Below are 15,066 nucleotides of genomic sequence, written 5' to 3' on the forward strand. Positions count from 1 at the left end.
AATTTATTTTCTTTAGAAAATATATGTGTCTTATATATATGCATAATTTTAAACTAATATCATATCCTCAATTTTATATTCTGTGGTCATTGCATGGTCACCAGTGGAAAAGCAGAAAATAATATTAAAGGATTAATTTCCATAAAAGAGTCAAGTATAACAATGTTCTTATTCCATTTTAAGTTTGGAGCAAAGGGCAAAAAAGTTCTAGCAGTAAAGAAGTTTGCTTTCTCATTTCTATGACATCTTTTATTTTTAGTTTATATTAAAATATTTAAAAAATTTTTAAGTTTATTTATTTATTTTGAGAGAGAAAGCGAGTGAGGGAAGGGCAGAGAGAGAAGGAGAGAGAGAAAGGATCTCAAGCAGGCTCTGCTCTGTCAGCACAGAGCCCAGGGCAGGGCTTGAAAGCACAAACCATGGGATCATGACCTGAGCTGAAACCAAGAGTTGGATGCTTAACCAACTGAGCCACCCAGGTGCCCCTATATTAAAAGCTTTTAATGCTAAAATGTTCCAAGCGGAAAACCTATGTAAGCCTCTTCAACAAATCACTGTGTATTAGAGAAGGGCTATGGAGGTGATGGTGTTGCACTCAGAAGTCACGGCCTCATGCCAATGTTCCAAAATGATAAAACAGAATAAAAACATATAGTTCAAAAGCCTTAGTTTCTGGGAAGAACATTTTGATACCCCCGTTTCTACTGTTTCTAGGCATATTAATGTCAAATTATACCCTCTCTTATCTCTTTCTACTGGGTATAATTCAGGCCCCAGTAAAAATTTTTCCATGAATTAGAGATGTTAGTAATTTAAAACACACATGTTTATGCCAAATATTTAGTTTAATTTTCTTAAGACCATTGCAGTTCAGTATACAAGGGAATGTGGACCGCCCTGGAAATGATTAAATGTAGAGGCTTTCACTGTCCTTCACACCTAGACCAAATATGTAATTGATCCATTTGATCAGGCTGTATACACCACATCTACCTATTCCAAGCAGAATTTCAAAAGTTTGTTTTTAATTTTATGAAAGGGAATATACATTTATACATATACATAAAATATACACGTATATTCCCAACGAAACAAATTCTGGAACCTCTGGACACATGTACACCAACTGGTTTTCAGTATGATCTCAGAGATTTGAGAAAGGTTTAGTGCCTTCATTTTAATATAGAGTTACTCATAGATAAAACATTAACTTGGAAACTTTGTTTATGCTTAGCCACCTCTTCAGAAAAGGCCAGTAAAATAGCTTAGCTTTAGTTGTGCTCCCTCCACCATTCGAAACTTTTGGCATTTATTCAGTGCACCTCTGGGGTCTCTGTATCTCTGAACGCTTACAGAGATTTCTCCCACTTGTCTCTGAGGGAAGTGTTACTTTGAAGAAGATCAGGAAATTTCCCTTGCCATGACTAGCCTCCCTCTTCTCCTATTCCTCCTTGATTCCTCCTTGGACACAGAACTTGGGAATCAGCCTTCAAGTATTCAGCCTAAAGTTCCTGACTTCTTTCTAACAGGAGTGACATCACTTTTTCCTGGCATGGTGATTAAACAACCCTGGGCCCCTGGCCATCTGTGTACTTGGAAGCCCCTGGAGACCTCATCTGGAGCTCTGCTCCAATCATCCCAGTGCCTGTACTGTTCTTAGTCACCCTCTCCCATGAGCAGAAAGAGGAAGGGAGGCTCCTTTTCATTTTGTCCTTCCTGGTCTCCTTGGGGTTTGGCACAGTTCCTCCTTCAGCAGGTAGTTGTTGCTTTTTCAGTCCTGCTGTCAAATTGGTGTGGGTCAAGATGCGCAGGGATTATCTGTCCCAGCTTCATTGCTTCCTACATTCATTCGAATTCTCCAGATATCCTGGCTCATACCATGGCCGAACCTTTAGAAGGACTGATTCTCTGTCTTGCAAGCCTCTATGTTTTTTGCTAGCACCATGGGCAAGCTTTGCAAAAGGAACTTTGTGCCTTGGATACCTGGATGCCTGACCTTTCTTCTTTCCTTGCCCTGAGGAAAACTCTTCCAGTTTCTTCATTTGAACTTCTTCCCCATGAGTTCCCTTGGGAACCTGAGAAGATTCTCCCTTCCATCTCCCCACCCCCTTACCTCTACTGATTTTTCAAATTGATTAGATACAGACAAGCCTGTATTTAGCATCATCTTTTTGGGAAACTCCATCCCAGAGAATATGCCAAGCACTGTTCCAGTCCTTTGCCATCTTCTTCAGTGCTGGTCAGTGAGCTGTGGTTGGTATCACAGAGAGTGACTCACCCACTTATCCTCCCTAGTGGGGATTGGAAGATGGAAGGAGAGGCTGAACAATCCAAGCATTTACCTGCCCAGATGCAGAATCTTTACACAGATGTAAGCCAGTCAGCAGTCATCTTCCCCTGGGCCAGGATTCCAGGTACTTTGTGCTTGCTTGCTTTCTTTCTTTCTTTCTTTCTTTCTTTCTTTCTTTCTTTCTTTCTTTCTTTCTTTCTTTCTATGCAGTAATGCCAACAGGGGGACTAAGAAAGACAATCTGGGCTCTACTTACATGATTTACTAGTCAACTTTGGCTTGTCCAGAGTTAGAAGAAGCAGGGTCATCAGTAGAATTTATAGATCCTATGTGAGAATAGAAAAAGTCTCCTTTTTCCTAGGCTGATGCTGGCCTTATGCGGCTCTGTACTCAGCCTGGCAAGTGGACTTCAGCTCCCACATAGGCGCTTGGCTACACATGCCTGGGCAGGGCCCAATTTAAGCTATAAGAATGTAGAGACTCAGTTAATTTTGTGTCGCATTATTACAGTAATGACATGATGTAATGTAGTGGTGAGTTTATTTTAGAGGGAGAATTTATTTTAATAGTTTTACAAATGACTCCAGTCTCATATTTATGGAATCATTAAACATCTGAAGTAATCACCTAAATTTCTCAGTTGTACCTCATTGATTTTTATGAAGGAGATGATATGCTTTAGTATATTCACAAATTTGGGATTCATGAGGGCTCAGACACATCCTTGGGTATAACAAAAGCCTATATTTTCAAACCATTTGGATAACTCTATATTCTTTTTCCTTCATTCCAAGGCTACTTTACACAACATAGGTTGGGTCTATTTTAATATTACTTTATTTTAAATATTATGTATCTTCTTTTTCTATCTGAAATATTTTGAGAGACCTAATTTGTATGTATAGGAGGTTAAACCATTAGGTAAGCAAGATCATGAAAATTAAATGTGCAGTCATAAAACAAAATTGTTAATATAGTGGACACATATGATTAAGCGATATTATGACTTATTTTATACAAATATGAAAAACAACATGCTATTCCTTACATCAGATAATTGTTCAGTGAGGAAAATAAATCATACGGTGTTAAGGTACATGACTTCTGAATATTGTTGGGAAAATTTCCAAACATATTGGCTATGTAACGTAAAGCTAAACTGTTTATTGAAGAAATCTGTTGATATACTTGACGATCTGTTTCAAGGAATTAAGTGTATACTGAAAACAACAACAACCAAAAAGAAAGCAATTATCCTGAAGGTCATTTGGCCTCTTTAAACAATATACATGGTAATAATTGAATAATTAAGGAATTTAATGCAGGTGAGTTGTAAACTAATTTAGCTATGAGCACTAACATCTTGTACCACAACTATGGGAAATGCTTTTTAAATTAAGCACTTTTTGATAGCTCCAACTGCCTTTGTAATTCATTATTCTTCACTCTTCATTTTTTTTTAATCTTTAAAAGCAGACTGCATGCTGGGATGCCATAAAACTTCATTTTTAATTAGTCTATAATGGTAAGGGTCACATTTCAATATCTGCAGTATAAAAGGAGTGTACTTCAGGAGCCTGGGTTTAATGTTTTACCAGCATAGCATGGGGTAGCAGTTAATGTTTTTATTTTAAATAAAGGATAAGAATTAACTTTTTAAAAAAGTGCTATATTCTTGGCTATGAATATATACTAATTGATGAGGTGAGAGAGAGTGCTTCATTGTGATTAAGAGCTAGAGATGAAGCCAGCTCAAATTAGTTTTTTGAATAGTTCAGGTATATGCATAGCTGTGATCAATAATGAACAAAAATATGATGGGAGGCATTTTTCTTGTTCTGGCTGCTGTGTCTCAGCTGCCACTGTATTCTTAACAATGGAAGGTATTATTAGCAGGAGGGCACATGGCATGGGCAAGGGGAGGGGCAAAGGTTGTGACATAACAACTTCACTCTAAGTATTGAAGGAGGGTGTGAGAAGCATCTAGGTGCAATGGTACAAAAAGGCAAAGCAACAAAAGAGAAATAGTCTGGGAAGGGTAGCAGCCTAGGGCGTATGTTTACCATTTCATTATTTATTTACCCAGACATATGCAGGATTGCTATTTGCTAGGAGAAGTATTAGTAATAGGAATTTCTTTCAGTGATTCAAAGATGAATAAATCTTTCGTTTTTGCTGAGCTATAGTGGTTAGCACTCTGATATGCATGGGGCTGATGAACTACCCTCTTCTCATCTATCTACTTTATGGAAGATATAAGCCTTTTAAAAATCAACTTAAGGTCTAACGTCAGAGATGAGCAATTCTGGAAGATTTTTCTTTTCTTTTTAGCTTTTTGGGATGTAATCAAGTCTATCTTAAGAACTTATCAAGCCTTAAAAGGTAAATATTTACAAGCAGAAATAATTCTGACAAAGTATCAACATTACTCAAAGTATGAAGTGTTTGTAGATCCCTGGAAAGAACTGAGAACCTGAGTGTCAAGAGACATGGAGAGTTCTGGGTGTGCCTCTGGCTGGCTGATGACTCTGGGCAAGTTGTACAGTACCTGTAATTTAAGTTGTTTTTTTTTGTTTGTTTTTTGCTTTTTTACCTGAAAAATAAGGAGGTTGGCTATGTTCCTGGATTTAAAAGTATTCTGTGGAGCTCCAGGATTCTCAGAGGTGCCTCACTGTCCACTTTGGAGGCTGAATGTCAGGGCTGCTAGGTGAATGCCCTCCGCTGAGCTTTCTGCTAACCCAGATTTTCAGCTCTTATCAGTTGTATGTATTAAATGTGGCTAAAAATATTTGAAAAACACTGAGTTAAGATTAAAAATAAAATAAATTCAAAATTCCTGAAATGGTATTTCCTTGGAGATAAAGCACTTTGTCTCTTAATCTTTTTACTGTGTAGCACATGCCAGGCACTCCGTATATATTTATTATATGAACACAGTAACTGTAATGTACAAGTGGGAAGGAAATGCAAAAACAAAAGGTATCATATTTTTGTTTGATAAACCTGGGTGTCAATTCTCTGTAGCTTTTGATAACCAGTAGTGAAGAGCAATGTGGACTGTTTGATGTGCAACAGATAATTTTATTGGATTTGTGTACATAATGAGAAATTCATTCTAAGAACACAAGCTGTATTATTATAAAGTCTAGGAAACCTAGACAGAAAAACTGGGAAGTTTGGAACATACTAGAAAAGTAACTCAGTTTAATTACAAAACACAATCTAAAGAATGAAGCTAGTTTGCAGTTTCTTTCATATAGGATTGAATACTCTTTTCCTTTATGCAGTTTATAAATACACAAAACATTTTCTTTGCATGAAAATATATATTTTATGATTTCTTCTAAACAGAGAGAAGGTTTACAATTTAGCTTCTCCAATAAATAATGTTTTGTTTGTGTGTTGCAAAAACAAAAAAGAAGTAAGAATAACTCTAGCAGATGCTTAAAGGTTTAAGATTAAAAACATAGGAAAATGTGATTCATGGCCGTTGTTATATGGACCTGAATGAATACTCCCAAATCACAGCTAGAAAAATTTTAGAGCAAACTGACTTAACTTAGGGTAAATCTCTAACTGGAATGGAATAGGTGAACAAGAAAAAAATATAGTTGACAGGACTCCACTAAGGAAAACAACATTTAAGTGAATAATGAGATATTCTACTGCCTAGAGGAATTACCCAGCCTATGGTAAGGTGAAGTCAACTTCAATTGGCAAGAGGTTTGTTTTAAAAGTGAAATAAGAAAAAAGTCTTGGCTTACAAATGATATGGGAAGATATGTTATCAACAGGGGAAAATTTAGAAAATAGCAGCCAACTTATTTCTGCAACACAACTGAAAGGAGGAAGAAAGAAAGCAATATAATGTACTCTGGTTAAGCAGTTACTTTGCTTTATCCTTACTAACAGGGCTTATCAAGATGGTTCTGGAAATTGAATGAATGTAAAAATGAATCATGACAGACATTGGTGAAATACCTTATTTCTGTTTCTCTTGGTTCATTGTTTCTTGCTTGATTTTCATAGGGAGTTTAGAGTCGTTTTCATTCTTTAGATAGGTAGGTCCTGACTTCCCTAGTCATGAGTTTGGATAAATAATTACAGGAGGAAGGAGGAGGTAAAGTTTCTGCTTCTTCTTTCTCTCTCAATCTCAATCTCTTTCCCTCCCTTCAGCATATCAACATATCAGTGTCAATGAATCATGAATGGACTCTCTGGTTTTAAGCTTGATTCTTTTTTTTTTTTTTCAACGTTTTTTATTTATTTTTGGGACAGAGCGAGACAGAGCATGAACGGGGAAGGGGCAGAGAGAGAGGGAGACACAGAATCCGAAACAGGCTCCAGGCTCCGGGCCATCAGCCCAGAGCCCGACGCGGGGCTCGAACCCACGGACCGCGAGATCGTGACCTGGCTGAAGTCGGACGCTTAACCGACTGCGCCACCCAGGCGCCCCTAAGCTTGATTCTTAAATTACCGGTCTGACTATGATGTGATGATGCTTATTGCTATATTTGAGAGAGCCAAACTTTGTGCAGCTTTAATGAGCTCATGTCTAAGATGGTCTTATATCATATTAATAGTGTAAAAAAAGAATAGTTTGAGTTCCTCCCAAACAACTCTAATCTTGACAATTCTTTATTACCTTTAACAGTTATTAGAAGGAGAATATTGTTTTTCTGACTTGATTGGATTACTTAACTCTGTTTCAATGAATAATAATACAGTATCATTCATGAATTTTTATTTTTTGTCCTTTTTAAGGGCATAGATAGATCTGCTTGATATCTAGCATTATATCCCAGAAAAAAAAGGAGAATTGATGAAACTAATAGCCAAACTCCATAATCTAGACATATTGCTTCTGCTTTAGTTCTTGTTCTAAAGACTAAGAAGGTGAGTTGGAGTTGACTTTAGCACCAGAGCCAAATTCACAAGGAGCTATTAAGATGGCATAGTGGTCAAGTTAACTATTGAAGGAAAACGCCCTATATAGGAAGTACCAATAATTATTAGCAAATCCTGTTCAGAATTCAGTGTTTTCTTCTTCCAGTAAACTTATCTGTTATAGCAAGTATCATGGTTGTAATTTCAGGGTTAGGCTTATCAAAACCTATTTAAATTGTAAAGTACTTTATTTTCAATATTATTAGTGTTTTACAAGGTTACTGACATTCTTATCATTTATGAAAGTCCCAGACTGCTGCAGAGACATATATGGATATTTGAGGACCTAGGTGAGACTGTGAGGGACACAGGGAAACAATCCAGTATTTTCAGTAGCAGAGAAGAGACCTGTTTGAAAAGCCACTGGTTTTTGACTGCTGGTAGCTTCCACAGCAATGTCATGAGAGGGATTTTGTGGGACTGAGGAGGACAAGGTTATGGCAGTTATTCATCTTATGGATTTTCAGGCACTTAGTCATAGACGTAAATAATTTTATAGATAGGAAATTACTGCCTGATGGGATAAATATAAATCAAGACATAGAGTATAAGTGATAAACCTTGATTTGTCAGCGACTGTCCTCACTTATGCCTGATGTCGTGGCTTAATTATAATAAGATCCTCCACGATGGTACCCAATGATCCCTGCTTGCCAGTGTTCACACTCTACCACATTACACCAGGATTGGTCTGTTTGACCAGTAGAATAAAGCAAAAGTGATTATATGTTGTTTCTGAGATTACATTATGAAAGGCACTGTGATTCAAACCCTCTCTCTTTTCTCTCTTTCTCTCTCTCTCTTTCTGGTCATTCAGAAAGCCTGGTACGTTGCCAGGAGCAATCTTCATGGAAAGGCCTTGGAGAAGCCTGATACCTTGCTGGGAACAGCCTTCATGGAAAGGCTTATGTGAGGAACTAATCCATCCCAGTCAAGCCTTCAGATCACTATAGTCTGGGCCTGTATCTTGACTGCAACTTCATAAGAAACTCTGACATAGAACCACCCAATTAGACCTCTCTTGAATTTATGACCCTGGGAAAGTGGGTGAGATAACGAGTATTTGTTATGCTGCTAAATTTGGGGATAATTTGTTATGCAGCAAAATATAGTAAATAGAGTACCCCCTCTACTTCCAAAAGTGTTTTTATTTGGATGAAAAATTATAAAGTCACCTTACGTAAGGCTGATATGTTTTTTTTTCAATATATGAAATTTATTGTCAAATTGGTTTCCATACCACACCCAGTGCTCATCCCAAAAGGTGCCCTCCTCAATACCCATCACCCACCCTCCCCTCCCTCCCACCCCCATCAACCCTCAGTTTGTTCTCAGTTTTTAACAGTCTCTTATGCTTTGTAAAGCTGATATGTTAACACAAGTCTAATTCATGAATTTATTAGGAATTTTTCTTTTCTATTGACAGCTGGAGATTTCACTATGAAATTAATATGCAGATACTTATGAAGGTTATTAGAATAAAAAAATTTGTTAGTGCCAGAAGTCTAAATCTGTAGATTCAGAATCATGAAAGAACAGTATAGCAGAATAGACTGGAATATTAGATTTGGAATCAAATTTTCCTGGATTTGAATTCTGACTGTATAATTTACTGGCTTTGAAAACTTATTTAACTTTTCTCTGCCTCAGCTTTACATTAAAAAAAATGAGGATAGTGGGGTGCCTGGGTGGCTCAGTCAGTTAAGTGACCGACTCTTGATTTTTGATCAGGCCAGGTCATGATTTCATGGTTTCATGGGTTTGAGCCCTGCATTGGGCTCTGTGAGGACGGTGAATGGAGTCAGCTTGGAATTCTCCCTCTCTCTCAGCCCCTTCCCTGCTTGCACTCTCTCTGTCTCTCTCAAAATAAATAAACTTAAAAAAATGATGATAGTACCTTTCATAAGATTTTATTTTGAGGGATTAAATATGTGTAAAAATCTTACAATGATGGTTGGCACATATAACTATTTAATAAGAGTTACATATTATTTTTGCAATAAAGAATTAAGTTGATGTTTTTCCTCTGTTCTATTTATGCCCCAAAAGATGTTCCCTTTCCAGTGGTGTTCTTTATGATACATTTCTTAAATAGTTGTATATTCTTACTGTGTGCTACAGGCATTAAATAGAAATATGTTATCCTTTAAGAACTTACAAAGTAGTTGAGAAGTTTTCCATATGCCTTCAAACATATTATTTATGTTATATAATGTAGCATTAAATGTGCATATATGTTACAAATAGATTATATATGTGTATATTAGCTATAAAAATTATTCAACTCAAGGACTAGATGATAAGGTACAGGTTATATACATCAGAAAATGAGAATGAATTAAAAAAAGAAAACCTGAGATGGAGAACCAGAATGGGATACCTTTATGGATATGGTAAAGTCCTTTGAAAGAAACGTAGGAACTGGAAGATCTCAGTGAAGGGGGCTTCAAACTTGATGAGGTGTCTATCTTATTGATTTTATTAATCTTGTTTACTGCCATATCCCTAGCCTCTCAGATGTGCCTGGCAGGTGGTGAGTATTCAGCAAATATTTGTCAATGAATTTGAGAAAAACTATTAAAGAGTAGAAAAACTCCTAAAACAGTAAAGACCAATGAGAATTGGCACAGTTGGAAAGGACAGCAAAGGACTGGCTGCTGGCTAATTTGGTGGGAAGAATTTAAGAGAGGAAGACATGTTTTGGTGACATGGGTTTGAAGCTTAGTTACAGTCAACGTTGGAGTCTTCAATATTATGGTGATGGTTTAAACCATGAGGAGACAGGTGATCTCTCCATGGAAGTGAATTTGGAGAGAAATTCTCCATCAAAGAGGTGCAAAGGTGCTGAGGTCTGCATGGGTGTGGGGTAGAGAGTGCGGTGTACAGGCATATAAGTGAGGGGAAAGAGAAGTTAGAAGAGCCAGTTTAAGAACCATTAGAGGAGGTTAGAGGTCTGTGGAAGATAGTGTTAGAAAAGAGATGGTGGCCAACAATAGCAAATACTGCAGTGAGATTTCTGTTTGAGAGTTAAAAATGGATCTTAGATGCCAGTTTCAGACTATAGAAGGAAGATTTTAAGGAACTCAGGGACACTGAGGAAATGAAGATGGCATTTATAATCAACAATTTGAAGAGTTTGTGAAATGAACAAAATAAATAGAATCATAGTTAGAAAAAGCAGCAGAGCCAGTCTTAAAAATTGAGACTCTGAGTGTTGAAAGATGAAAAAAAACAGAACTGTTAAAAGACGTTTGTTAAATACTATATAATTATACTGCCAGACTTTATTATGAAGATTGTCCCTTACATTTTGTATTGTATGGGTATTATATTGCCTGTAATTTGCTTTAAAATATTTCAGTACAAACAGTGTGAGGTACATGGTGTGTTTAAGTTAATTTTCTTTTATAGCTAAGGGGCTGTTAGTGAACATTAGAGGGGCCCTAATCAGAATTTACATTCCAGGGGTTGTTGGTTACTCTCTGAAGTAACTTAATAAGGAATATACACTCCAAAGGTTGCTATAGCAAACAACTCAAATATCACCATCTAAGTAAGTACCAAAATGTTCATTAGTTAACAAAAGCGATCTTAGAAATAATTATCCCCTGCTGAAATGAGTGGTGCTCAGGAAATGCTGAGGACTAGAACTGTACATTCATTGCATCTCTTGAGAAAAACAAGGGGTAAAAATTTGGGAAGAAAATCACTTATACAAAATAGTGCTGGCAGTGGCCTAGATCTGGAGTTACAAGAACTCCAAGAACTCTACAGAGTTGGCTGGTGTTGCCTTCAGGATATTATTGTGTCCACTTAATTAAAAAATTTTTTTTTCATGTTTATTTATTTTTGAGAGAGAGAGAGAGAGAGAGAGAGAGAGAGAGCGAGCAGGGGAGAGCAGAAAGAGAGGGAGACACAGAATCCGAAGCAGGCTCCAGACTCTGAGCTGTCGATCTGAGCTGAAGTCGGACACTTAACAGACTGAGCCACTCAGGCGCTCCTTATTGTGTCCACTTGGAATTGAACCTTTTAAGTGTTGAGGTCATCAAGATGCCTTACAGGCTTACAGGACAGGGGAGCATGAACTTTACCAAGCTTACGAAATAATCGTATATAACTATTTGAGTCATGATGGCTAATGAGTGTTTTTATATATAGCAGAATTTGTTTTGAAGCTTACTTTCACTGTAACATACTACCTGGAAGTCAGGTTGTGGAGGAGTAATCATAGCACTTACCCCTATCTATAGTGTGGTACGACCAGGGTATATACATGTACAGACAAATAAGGCTGGTGTAGCTGTTAAGAATAAGGCAAAAAAGAAATTTTCCTAATTTCTAGCATTTTCTAAAAGTTTGCTAGTTTGCTTTGTAGTTTCCATATTAATCCTATTTATTGCCCATGTCTCTTCTCAATTATGTGGTAGAGTGCTTTAATAACCCCCATTCTTTACCTCTCTTTGTTAACCACACAATTTGCCAGGTAAGTTTACCACTCCTTCCATAGTTTCCTATTGAGTCTGTGATTGGATATATTGCTTGCTTCTGTTGATGGAACACTAGAAATCATGATATAAGCAAAACTTGAAAAAGTGCTTATGTGATTTCTTCTGTTCTCTAGTAATTCTGCTACCAGCACAAGAAGGACACGGAACACACTTGGAGTGGAGGTGCCCTAGTTAAGCTGCTCTAGATGAAGTCAACCTAGAGCAGAGTCCCTAGACAACTTCTAGTGGCACGAATAATGCACAGTAGGTACATGGATGAGCCCAGTTGAATTAAGCTGACCTCTAGCTGACTCACAGACATGTGAACTATAATAACAAATAACTTGTTTTAAGCCATTGAGTTATGTTGTGGTTTGTTACGCAGAAATAGCTAACTGATACAAGCATGATAATGTCCATTTATGTCCTTTACTAGCTAATAAAATATATAAATTAACTTTCCCTTATAGCATGTGTTATATGGGAATTATTTTATTAACATAAGCTATTTTGTTATATAGGTTTTTGCACAAAAGGGGAGACATTTATCTAGTTATTTTCTTCAAAATGATACTTCTTTACAAGAGAGATAATCTAATGAATAAACCTCTCAAGGTCATCTACTCACAAGGCTCCACTTCTGTACATTTTCCCTTTATGTACAGGACAGAAATTCAGTCCCTAGAGGTTTAACTATAAAACTTTTCAGAGGTATAAGTTGTGCATTTTATTAACAAGGGCAGAAATAGAATGGATTTTTCAACTGTCATAGACCTTGTGCTAAAAAAACATGTTGCAGATTTTTACTGGGTACTGTACTGTTTTAACCTTCCTAGAATGATTAATGACCACCTATCAACACCTAAAGATCATGTGTCTGTGTATTCATTTATTATCCTAGTTAATTAATTTGTGTCTTTTTTATTGACATCAAAAATTTTTACATTACTAAGAGCTGAACTACCTCATCAATTAAGCTTAACATGGAAAAGAAATGTAAGGGGAAAAGAATCTAATGGCCAGCCAATGTATTCTCTGAGACAATTGTATTTTCTATGAATAAAGGCCTCCTTTGGTATTCTTTTTAAAGGTATCTTAAACACATATCAACCATGTAAAATTAAACTCATTATTTCTCTCTGCAAGAAGAAAAAATAATTCAAATGATGAATTCCGTATCTATAATGAAATACGCAGACTTTAGAGAAGAGGTAATTTGTATTTAAATTACTTGACTCATCAAAATTATATATAATTTATAAGTGATTCACTAGCTAGAGTTATTTAAGTTTATTAAGGGGATGAGTTTGGTGGAATGAGGATTTTATTTCCTTGTAAAGTTTCCCTTTATCTTTGTGTTTCAATGTTGATAACTTCTGAAGGTTTCATATGATCATCTGATATATACATCATGCCAATTTTGTCCTAAGCTTGGCATACTTCTTTCTCTCTAAAGTTAGGGTATGTTTTTGGAGAAATCCTTTAAGGCAGTAGTATTAGTAGGGTAATGCTTTGGTCCCTGACTAGTTTTGGTTGCTTGTGATGATGTGACTTTATCCTAAAGCAAGGTGAAAATAAGTAAGTCCAAGGGTTAGAATTGCATATTGCTGACACACTTATGGAGAACCTGGGGGCATGAGGCATGCCTCCTTTTCTGAGTGCTTGTGGACCTGAAATAAATTGGCTTGAGGGTAAATAAGACTGATAAGAAATCTGAGTAGTCCATCACAGTGCCATCATTGGCATCTGTTTGAAGATCATACAGGGGTTTGAAGAAAGGTTTTGGTTCTCATTCTCTCTATCCTGCAGAAACTGAGATACATCAGTACAACTTATGTGTCAGTTTTATAAGTTTTGTGGCAAGCGATTGTGATTGATCCTACTTTTGATTCCAAAGATGGAAATCAGTGTCCTATCCACTTTAGATAACAGCAGCACACCAAATTTTACATAATTTTCACTGGATATTGGAATTTGAACTTTATTATCTTTAAAAATATGCAGAGTTTTGACATTCCAAATGCATTCATATTCATTTCTTCTATTTCATATTTTCTAGTCATTAGCAGTTAAGAAATAAAGAGATTTTTAAATCATATGACTTAAATCTGAATTTGACAAAAGTGAGTCATTAATGGGTTTTCTAAGAGGCACAGTCACTTGTGGAAACAGGAAGAATCGAGTGTCATTGTTGATGGAAGAAAAATTATCTCTGTGATAAGATACGTATTTTGGGTAAGAAATTGATATCACTATTTAAATGAATAAGGACTCTCAACTGGAAATGTCTTTTATATTATGTGACATAATGCATAATTATCTATTACAGTTGTTGATGTAGTTTGTGTATAGGTTATGATGTTCATTTGAAGAACATCCCACTTATAAGGTTTATACAATACAACATGTAAGAAACTTGGTGCCCCAGAGTGTTAAAAATCATTAATCATAGTGAATTAAGACAGTTAATCAAGTCTTTAGACACTGACTAAAGATTGTCCCTGAGGATTTCTACCTTGAAAACCTTTAGAAAATGATGGTTTTTGCTTTCTACTTGACTGCCTCAGTAAGCCAATTCATTTTCTTCAGAAGCAGCTCAAGGTCAATGATATGACTATGTCAGCTTTAAGTGATGTTCTCCCTCACACATGTAAGCTAGAGTTTCATTGTTATGACTGATGCTGAGAGTGGTACTGTCAAGAAGAACCCATCAAATTGTCTAGGGGGAGATTAAATAAAAGGAAGGACCAGTAATATTGCACATTTCAATTTGTATTCAAGTGAAAATATTTAATTGAATATTTATACCTCTAGATGCAATTACATTTTTTTTACTGTAAATGGTATTACTCTATCATAAAAATATGCAAAGGAATTAGGCAAGGCCATGGTATATTACCCTGGGGAAAAAAAATCAAAGAAAATATCTAATTGGGTTAATATCTCTAAATTTTATAATTTCTGTAATTAGTTTCAGATGGAATTTCTTAATCAGTTTTTTCTCCTTTGATTCTCTTGGGCTCCCCATGGTAGTAAATTATTTCAGTGCTGAGTCACAGAGATTGGATTCTTGAAGTCCTGGCAGAGGCAAATGTCTCATTAATGCTTATCTGAGAGACATCTGTGATGAGCTTGTATATCCCACCAAATTGCAGAGCTGATCTGAAGCTGAAGAGCAGTTCTGAAGTAAGGCAGACTGGGGACAAAGAACCCACCAGAATAAGGTGATCACATCTGTGTTTTCAGAAAATGACCTCATTACCCCCAAATTATATGTTGAATTTCTTAAGGATTAACTATATAAACTCCTCCAGTATATCATCCTCTACAATTTGAAAGTGA

This window comes from Prionailurus bengalensis, chromosome B3, assembly GCF_016509475.1.
Source record: "Prionailurus bengalensis isolate Pbe53 chromosome B3, Fcat_Pben_1.1_paternal_pri, whole genome shotgun sequence".
In the NCBI taxonomy this organism is placed as follows: Eukaryota; Metazoa; Chordata; class Mammalia; order Carnivora; family Felidae; genus Prionailurus; species Prionailurus bengalensis.